This window comes from Podarcis muralis, chromosome 7, assembly GCF_964188315.1.
Source record: "Podarcis muralis chromosome 7, rPodMur119.hap1.1, whole genome shotgun sequence".
Taxonomy (NCBI): domain Eukaryota; kingdom Metazoa; phylum Chordata; class Lepidosauria; order Squamata; family Lacertidae; genus Podarcis; species Podarcis muralis.
In genome coordinates, this window is record NC_135661.1 from 57950996 (window position 1) to 57961172 (window position 10177).

At 44.5% G+C, this 10177-nt stretch overlaps 1 long non-coding RNA gene across 1 annotated transcript; it reads right to left on the reverse strand.

Annotated features, from left to right (window-relative positions):
• Positions 1-356: 356 nt before the first annotated feature.
• LOC114603010 (uncharacterized) lies at positions 357-2765 on the reverse strand. The gene is made up of 3 exons (XR_003708019.2): positions 2290-2765; positions 2031-2170; positions 357-1438 (listed from the first exon to the last, which is right to left on the reverse strand). It is a non-coding gene; the product is annotated as an uncharacterized LOC114603010 (long non-coding RNA).
• Positions 2766-10177: the final 7412 nt, after the last annotated feature.

The following is a 10177-nucleotide window of genomic DNA, read 5'->3' on the forward strand; positions in this document are numbered from 1 at the left end:
TCTAGATACTGTTGCTCCCTCCCCCCATTCTGCTGTGACTCAGAAGAATGACAAAGTGAATTGATCCCAGCCTCTCCCTCCAGTGCCATTTGCTTTCTTCCCTTCCTCAGAGATGGTTCAGGGCAGAGGGCAGGATGTTTTGTTTGTTTACCCCTTAAAATTTATACGCTACTTGATCGTAAAAATGAAATGAAAGACAAGCCAACACTCGATGCAGTTTACTAAAAAGGTTAAATAATACTATTATCAATAATAAAAATTATCAATACTTTCAAAAAGCTAAAATAGCAATAGACTTAAAAACAGATTAAAACTCACATCATCGGCTTTCTAAACATTTGAGGAGGCTTCTCTAAACAAAAATGTTTTTAGCAGGCACTGAACAAGAGTACATTGAGGGTGCTTTTTGCCTGGTATCGATAGGCAGGAAGTTCCAAAGTGTAGGCTGGCACACTAAAACATCTAGTCCTTACAAATGCAAAAAGGGTATTATGTGGCATCTGTAGCAGTGTGTATTCTGCAGATCGGAACATTTGAGTGGGCATATATTGGGCAAGACAATGTGGTGCAGGATCTTGCTCACTGGGGTCCCTCCACCCGCCATTCTCATTGCTTACATATTCCTCCAATGAGGAAATGCAGTGACTAATGGCTGTGATATGACTTGTGACCGAAAGGGCTTTCAATTACAGGAAGAATAAACATTGCAAACCCTTCCTCAAAATAAAAGAAAGAAAAAAAGAAATTAACATAAGCCAGTGGCAGGTTGGGAAGTTTACGGATAATGCATCCATCTGATTTAGTTGTTTTTCAAACCCCACATTAAGCAAGTCTCTGTGGTTTTTTTACATTTTCCAACACCCTGCATTTTGCATCCTGAATGAGACCGCATTATGGCCAGAATACATTACCAGGTTGCTTCGTCCTCTGAGATAATGTACTTTTCCCTTTGCAATATTCAGGTTCAGAAATATATTAATGGAACAGAATGGCTTAACGTTGTTGAAAGAGGTAATTTTCTGTGTCTTTCTTTTTCCGCTGCAATTTTCAAAATTATATCTATCTTTATGCCGACACACAAAACAAGAGTGAGTGTTGAGGCTCCCGGACGATGCTCCGAGTAAACCTTGATTCACGTGAGCTGGGTTGAAATCCTATCAGCAGAGAAAATTTAGAGCAAAATAAAAAAGAGGTTTTGTCAAAATGTTGCTTGATATGATTTCTGTTGTGGCAATTTCCACCTGACAGTTTTGCAACTGTTTTGGAACATTCTGAAAAGGGAGAAAGCTGCCAGCCTCAAATTTCCTAAAGAAGGGGACATGACATTTGTCAAGTTTTAGTTGCAAGAAGAAGTCTCGTAGAATTCAGGGGTGGTGATGAACTGGACTCCTCTTAAACAGGCTCAATAAAATCCGTCTTATTCTTCTCACTTTGAGAACTGCAGTTATGTGAAGGAAGAAGGCAGGCGTTGGGACCTTTAGTGAAGAATATTTGGCAGCCTCCTCAAAATTACAACTCCTAGGAGCCATCATAGTTAAGCAGGCATAGAATCAATATAAAATTTGTGGATATTTACAGAATATCCTAAAAGGCTTACAAAGGTTAAGAATAAAATAACAATGGAATCATCATCAACAACTCAGGAACCCAAGTCATTGATTCCATCGAGTCTAGTATTGCTGGCACTGACTGGCAGCAGCTCTCCAGGGTTTTAAGCATAAATCCTTCCCAACCCTACCAGGAAATGCTGGAAATTTAACCTGGGGCCTTCTGCTTTCAAAGTTAATGCTCTACCACTGAGCAAAACTTCACAATAAAATGCAATAGTATGGAGCAGGATAGAGAGATCCTAGGTTCAAATTTACACTACATTAAAGTTATGCTGCCACCACATCACCAGAAGGTATGTTGTATGCTATGCCTGCTCAGCCCAGAAAAGGAGATATATACATACGCACAGAGGGAGGGGGTAATTGACAGACACCCATCTACCAGGTGCAACTGACTAGATGCAACTGACCTCCCCTTACCTGGTGCACCAGAGCAAGCAGTCAGGAACAGAGCTGGCAATGATACTGACATGTCACCTGGAAATGGAGGCAGCCAGTGATGTTAGACTCATAGAAGTGCAGAGATGGAAGGGAATCCAAAGGTCATCAAGTATGGCCCCCTGCAACACAGGAATCACAGCTAAAGACTCCTTACAGGTGGACCTCCAACCTCAGCTGAGAAACCTTCAAGGAAGAAGAGTCCACCACGTTCTGAAGTAGTCCACTCCACGACTCTTACCTCCTGAAAGTTCTTCCTACTGTTTGGTTGCAATCTCCTTTCTTGTCATTTGAATCCTTTGGTTCAGGTCCTCCCCTCTGTTGTGATGATCCAGGACCAGTCTCAAATTTCAGTGGCGCCCCGTGCAACACCAAAATCTGCCCCCACCCAGCCTCTCACCTTCTGTTGGATGTCAGTTGAGGTGCCTACTGTGGCCCCCCAGAAGCTTTGCATCTGGTGTGACTGAACTGGTTGTGCTCCCCTACATGTAACTTTGCCAGGACATCACACCACCGCAACCTCCTCACTCCAACAGTCACAGTGATGCCCTCCACAGGGCATGGTGCTAGGAAGCTGAAGACAGCAGTTGGAGCCACCCCTGCAAGAGGGGGAAACTCCAGTCCCCTTTTGCATGCCCAGACCAGAAAAGGAATGTCGTGGGGGGGGGGGAGAGGAGGAGCTTCTGAGATGCAAATCCACACTGCAAATATTTCAGAATAGCCCCTGAACTCTCAGTGAGAACTACATGCATCAGTCATATACGCCATGGGACATCCCATCTCAGGATTCCAGGGGCTCTTGTGTGGTGCAACAGCTCATATGTTTACCAGCTAAGGGTCCATGGTATGAAAGGGGGGCAAAATGCCACACTGTGATAGGAAGGAGTCCCTGCCAAACACACCTGAGCCAATCAGGAGAAGCACTGCATAGACAAATAGCATGTCCCCCTTTGTAATTAAATAGTGCTGTTTCATAATTACAACAAAGAGAGGAAAGCACTGGTCCCCTGCCTCAGTGCCCCAGGAACAAGAATGGTTTAATTAAGGGCCAATTAAGAGTCTATGCATCCATAAAGGCTATGCTGAACTGGAAGCAATGGCAGGGGCAAAAACTGCAAGAAGGAAGCATCTAATTAAAGCTTCAGGACACCTCTGCTGACAGAGACTTGCCTCCAAGTAAGCTTTATAGACCTAGCAGTTCGAAAGCACGTCAAAGTGCAAGTAGATAAATAGGTACTGCTCCGGTAGGAAGGTAAACGGCGTTTCCGGGCGCTGCTGGCCACATGACCCGGAAGCTGTACGCCGGCTCCCTCGGCCAATAAAGTGAGATGAGCGCCGCAACCCCAGAGTCACCCATGACTGGACCTAACGGTCAGGAGTCCCTTTACCTTTACCTTTAAGCTTTATAGAAGAATCTTATCCATGGAGAAGGGAATTGCCATTAAACATAACTCTATAGGAAATGCTATTTTTATTCTTCTCCCAGCTGACTGAGGGAAAACAACACTTCAAAAGCACTCAGGGATCTGAGGGCAGAAGGGGCACTAGCTTAGAAGAAGGGGGTTATGGGATAGGTGGAAAGTATTCAAGTGGGTGGGCTGCACCACCACCCGGAAAGAGTGCCAGCACGGCGGCATGGATTTCATCACCTGCTTCTGCTCAGCTGAGTGCTGGGGCTTAAAAGGATTCTGTGGTTACTATAATGGTTGCACGATCCAGCTTAAGGATGATGCACCAATATATTTGCATCTCTGAAAAGCAACAGGTAAATTTGACATTTTCTTATCCAGGTTTGAAATGCCTCCCCTTCTCCAGCATCAGTTATAAAACTGACTAATGGTGTTTCTAAAATGCACGGCTTCAACTGCTGTTTCAGAGCGTGGAGGTTTTTAAAAAATGGTTGCTGTTGCTGTTTTAAATGCACTGCATAATACGCCCAGTTGTAGAAGACGAAACTCTATTTTAGCAGATAAAAATCCCAGCTTTAAGATCTCCCCTCGCTGCTGGTCTCGAGAGAGAAAATGTTCTTGGCGTTTTCAGATGATCCAGAGAAAGCTGTTCACTTCTCCATAGGCAACTGATAAATTACCGTACTGTGACACCTCCCCCGCTGTCCGAGCTAATGATCTCTCTCCAAACAGCCGATGTATTCTGGAGGGTTGGAGTCGAGCACTTCACGGCTGGTGCAGAGAAATAATCACAGTGAACTTCATCTCCAGAAAAGGGCCATGGGTCTATTTCATTTTTATTAGCGGCAAGATTAATAGGGCCTGGGGTGCTTTTGTTTTGCTTGGTTTTAGTGCTGAGAAATCTCCCAGCCCACGTTTGTTTTCAAACCGTTCCTATAATCTGACATTAATAAACCTAATTTGGAAAGCTCCAAAAAGCAGTGCACTGGATTCTGCCCCCCCCCAAACAGGTTAAGAGCTTGTTAATAGCTTGCAAGATATTGCACTGGGTAGTCTGCTGCAGAATATCTGACGGGAAGACTGTGGTGGGCCCAGATGTTTGGGAATTGGAGAGGACTCATGAGAAGCACAGACAGATGAACTAGTCTCCTCTGCAGCTGAATTCTGGCTGCCCCCTTCCCCAGTGCTTTTGTGGAACTGTGTAGTATATAATGGGGGCAGGAGACTGCCTGGTGTGGCATGTTCTTAAAGAATGCTTCCTCTGGTTCTACAAATCTCCCTGGCTTCTCTTATTCCCAAAGACCTGGCCTCTCTTTGCCTTTCACAATAAAAACCAAACAGTGTGTCATCATTGTCCTCCACACACCCCTGCCTTCTTTGCCCTCCTTGTTGCTCTGCTGTTAAAATGCTCCTTCATTCATTACTGTTAATACAATCAGTCCTATTTTTTTAAGGAGAGGCACACTTGTGTTTTGAAAACCAGGCAGTATGTATCTCATGCATTTCCTTGCCATTTTATATTCCCTGGGTATTTTATTACGGAGGGATATTTGCATGAAAATAGCATTTTTCTTTCACAAGGATTCATCTGCTCCTGTTTTCTGCAGTCCCTCAGGATTTTACAGTGGATGAGCATTGTGTATTCCTGATGCTGTCACATACACACACAAAACACCCAATTATTTAAATTATTGTAACTTGTGTGGGTTTATTTTTTCCTTCATGAATTTGCTGTTCCTTCAGAGCTGCACTGAGCTGAAATAGACAGTCCCAGGCAAGGCAGTCAGATTAAATTGACAGCAAAAAAAAAAAAAGATCCAAAAGATCTGGACGGGACATTTCTCTCTTGTAGGGCACCATATGGAAGAAAATGGGGTCAGAGAGTCAAGTCATGCACATTTCCACTCAAGAGAGCTGGTTCTTTTTGGTGGATCCATCCTGTCAGCTTAAGGCTGACAGCACAGAGTGACCTCAGACCTGCCATACTGGGCCACACCAAGGATCTTCTCTCTCTAGCCGATCTCTCCAGGTTGGCCACCAACCTAGATGACTTTGAACGAGGATTAGACAAATTCATAGAGGAGAGGGCTATTGATGGCTCTTAGTCATGATGGCTTGACTCTGCCTCCACAGCTGGAGGCAGCAATGCTTTTGAATATCAGTTGCTGGAAATCACAGGAGGGGAGAGGGCTCTTGTTCTCAAATCCTGCTTGCAGGTTTCCTACAAGCATCAGACTGGCCACTGTGTGAACACAATGTTGGACTAGATGCGTCACTGGCCTGATCCAACTGGCTCTTCTTATGTTGAGTCGAGGCAGAATCAAGACTGGAGTGTGCATGATTTTTTTAAAAGAAGGTGCACAGAATTTTCTGTATGATTCTGCCTGAGGCTTTCATACATCCATACTTATATTTCGCAATCACTTCATGAGCATAGCCAGAATCCATTGCTTACTTGGCCCCCTCCTTGCTAGTCCCCTTAGTTAAGCTCCTCTGCTCTGTTCCTGTTTGTGCTATAGTATATCAGTTTCTTGTCACGAGTGGTCTGTATCAATATCCATATAGAAAATGTGCTTAAAGTACATTATTGACCATGGACTTCCACCCTCCCTTGCTAACTTAATTGCAACAAGTGTACCCACTTAACACTACGTATTGTACACTTAAAAAAAGAGACTCCCACGATTTATGCAAGTTTTTAAATCATTTGCAAAACAAGTTCCTTTCCTCATTCTGCTTTGCTCACTCCAAAAGCAATTTAGTTCTTGAACCATCTAGCTTTTGCCATGCCTGTTCATTAGCTATATTCACTTAGCTGCTTGAGCAGCTGTGCTGTTTAATGGAGTTGGGTATAAAAATAAAATACAATAAAATGAAATTAATGGAACTGGAAATGAAATATAATGAAATGAGATCTGCATGCAAACAGTTTTGGCACAGTATATTGTCCCCCTAGCAGAGACTGGTGCATGTCCATTGCTGTAGAAAAACATGGTGGACCCTGAGGCCTTGTCTTCTGAAGTTAGCAATCCCACACATGTGCTCTGCTACCCTCTAGTGGTGTGAGTTTCTCCATCTCTAGCCGATTGAAACACATGAAGTGGTCGATCTAGGCTTGCATTATCCGCTTGGATAGGTGTTGGCTCTCTAAGGTGGAGCACTTGCCATTTGAGAGCTTTGAACTGGAGAAGTCAAGCAACGAACCTGGACTCCTTCTGCAGGCTGAGCTTAGGCTCTGCCACTGAGCAGTGACAGCTCTCACACCTCTTCTGTTTCCTTGCTAGATGCAAATAGTTTCCTAAGTGTCCTGTGCAAATCAAATTGATAATAATGAGCTCAGGGAAAGCCAAATTTTAAAAATTGCATTTATACCCCACCCTCTACCTCCAAGGAGCTCAGGGTGGTATGCATTTTATCCTCACAAAAACCTGTGAGCGGGGCAAGATTTAGGTCTGATGAGGCCCTAAGCTACTGAAGGTAATGGGGCCCTTTATATGTCCAGCTGTCCTTTGTCAACAATAAATTGCCACTGTTTTTTGTGTTGAATGTATGCTATATGGTAATTTATGGACCTAATAGGTATCTAAAGCCATCTGCACATAACAAAAGCCTAGCAGACAGGGCCCATTACTTACATCATAGGAGCCTACACAACACAAAACACAGTTGCTGCATGTATTTATTTGTTTTTTTATCTTATATTTTTGAAATGTACACCCAGGGTTTTTTCCATTAAATTTTTTGGGGGCCTCCAAGAGAGTGGGGCCCTAAGCTATAGCTTGTTTAGCTTATACGTAAATCCGGCACTGTGAGGTAAGTTAGTAGTAGAGACTGTGACTGGTGCAGGCTCACCTGAGTGAGTTTCATGGGGATTTAAACCCTGGTCTCTCAGATCCCAGTGTGACACTCTTAACACCAGTGCTTTTTTTCCCCAGGGGGTACTCAGGGTATGCAGTACAGGCTTTTTTTGTGGTTAAAAAGTGTGGCAATTATTGTAACAACTTCATGGTGAGTACCGGCACCTATTTCTCTGGGGGGAAAGCACTGCTTACACATGTTTCTAAGCAAAGCTGTTCACAGACCTTTCTAAGAAGGAGAGAGGGGGGAAGGGGGAAGAAATCACCTCCTGAAGCATGCAGATTCCTCTCTTGCCTTTGTCTTTCTCTGATGCTATTTGGGTAAGAGCAGAGCATGAGCTCTCTGACTTCCACACTAGCCTGCCTCCTCTCCGTTTTCTCTGGGGGCTCTGTAGTAAAATCAGGAGGAGGAGGCATGACCTTTGCGAAAGGGCAGTTCCTGCGTCAGCAGCGTCTTCCACTGTTTCATGTCATGAATCCCAGAAGGCAAGGGGTGTGGATTCCCAGGCCCTCGACCTTTTCTCAAACCTGCTGGCGCTGCTCAGCCTGCAAATTGCTGTGCTCACCTTGCAAACAGGAGGGGATTTCGAGGCAGATCTCCTTCAAAGAGGAATGCATGAGCTGGTGGCCCATAATTAGACCCGCTTGGATTGGAGGACTGCCATGGGGATCTTTCTGTCCAAGAAGGCAGCTGTCACCCTGCCTTTGCTTTGGCAGGAACTCGGTCCTGCTGGTTTTGCACCCTTGTTTCCCCCTCGGCATCTCAAAAAATACCTAAAGACCCTGTTCCCTCCACCACAAGACACAAACCTGGTATCTTTGACAGGTCTTAGTGCTGCAGTGAGGGGTGGAGGAGAAATTCAGTTTTGTTTGCTTTTTAATGAGAAACGACCCAAGTCATACTTTTCCACCCAATACAGAAACCAAAATATGATTCTTCTAAGAAATGTGCAATTCTCTGAATTTTGCAATTCAGTTCTTCAGCCAACCAACATGTTTTTAAAATTGCATATATTTGGGGAAAGTGTGCATTGGAATGTATCAATTGGTTAAAAGAACATACAAAAATGCATTCTGTTTGGGGAAAGTGCATGCAAAAATGTGTATATTAGTCAAAACTGCATACAACAACATGTATATCAGGGGAAATTTGCATCAAAATGCTGATGAATTTTCGTAAGGTTTTTTTATAAAAAAAATAGATAATTGATGTGGAAATGTGAAGAACTGGATTTAAGATGGTAAAAATGAGAAACTCAGAGAAACTCAGACTGGCACATTCATCCATCTCCCGCTATAACTTTACCTTTCAATTCCATTTCCTTCTTCATTACAGAATCATAGGATTGTAGAGTTGGAAGGGACCCAAACGGTCATTTATTCCAATTCCCTGTAATGCAGCAGAGAACAAGCTTCATCTTCGATGGGACAGCCCTTCAGATGCTTGAAGATGACTAACCATACCCAACTCCCTCAACTGCTCCTCATAAGGCTTGGTTTCCAGACCCTTGATCATCTTAGTCAATCTTTACTGCACACATTCCAGCCTGTTAATATTCTTATTAAACTGTGGTGCCCAGAACTGGACATGGGATTCCAGGTGGAGTCTGACCAAGGCAGAATAGAGTGGCACTATTACTTCCCTTGATCTGGACACAATACTTCTGAGGATGTAACCTAGAATTGTATTAGCTCATGTGGTTGGGGTATAGGGAGCAGTAGTGGCTGGTAGGGCAGTGCAGGGAGTGTGGTGTTGCTCACCTGGCCTTCCAGCACTGCACATCAGTGAAGTGGTGGGGAGATCCATATGGCATGGGCACAGTGACAGGAGCATCAGAGATTTCCACTGCCTACTGCCTCCCCCTCTCAGTAATGGGCAGAAATTCGTGGTATTGGGAAGCCAGCTAAGCAACAACACCCTTCCCATGCCACCCCACCAGCCACTTACTTGAAAGGAAGTCCCAGTGAGATAAAGGGGGCTTACTTTCTAGGAAGAATGTCTACCTTCTCTCCTTCTATCCTACCACTTCCACCTAACAATCACACCTTTTGACAGCTCTGGGTTAATCCAGGGGGGCCGAGCTGACCCAGGGCAATCCAGGGCTAATCTAATTCAGCCCAGGTGAATTGGCCCCATTTGGTCTGGGAATGGGCCAAATCTGAGACACAGCCCTAGCATTAATAATAATAATAATAATTTATTATTTATACCCCGGCCATCTGGCTGGGTTTCCCCAGCTACTCTGGGTGGCTTCCAACAAAATATTTAAATGCAATAGTCTGTTAAACATGAAAAGCTTCCCTAAACAGGTCTGCCTTCAGATGTCTTCTAAAAGTCTGGTAGTTGTTGTTCACTTTGACACCTGGTGGGAGGATGTTCCACAGGGCAGGTGCCACTACCGAGAAGGCCCTCTGCCTGGTTCCCTGTAACTTGGCTTCTCGTAGCGAGGGAACCACCAGAAGCCTCTCAGCACTGGATCTCAGTGTCCGGGCTGAACAATGGGGTGGAGACGCTCCTTCATACCCTGAAAACAACAAAACTCACATAAACACATAGATTGTGTGGCTGCCTTTTTTTATTTCCATGGTGTAAAGTAAGTGGAGTCTCTCTAAAGAGAGAGAAAGTTGAATCTGGCATTACAAAGTCCACATCAACGCATTGCTGGAACCAATTCCCTTTCCTTGGAGGCTGTGAATGGCCATCAATCACTCAGTCCCCCTTTCTGAAGGAGAAGGAAATGGGTTCTGGGAACCTTCTTGAGGAGTGACAGAAAGACAGAGCGAGGCAGAGCCTTTGGGTGGATGCTCTGCTGCCTGCCCCATTGCTTGACAGAAACGGCTTCAGAGCCAAACAGCTGCAGTC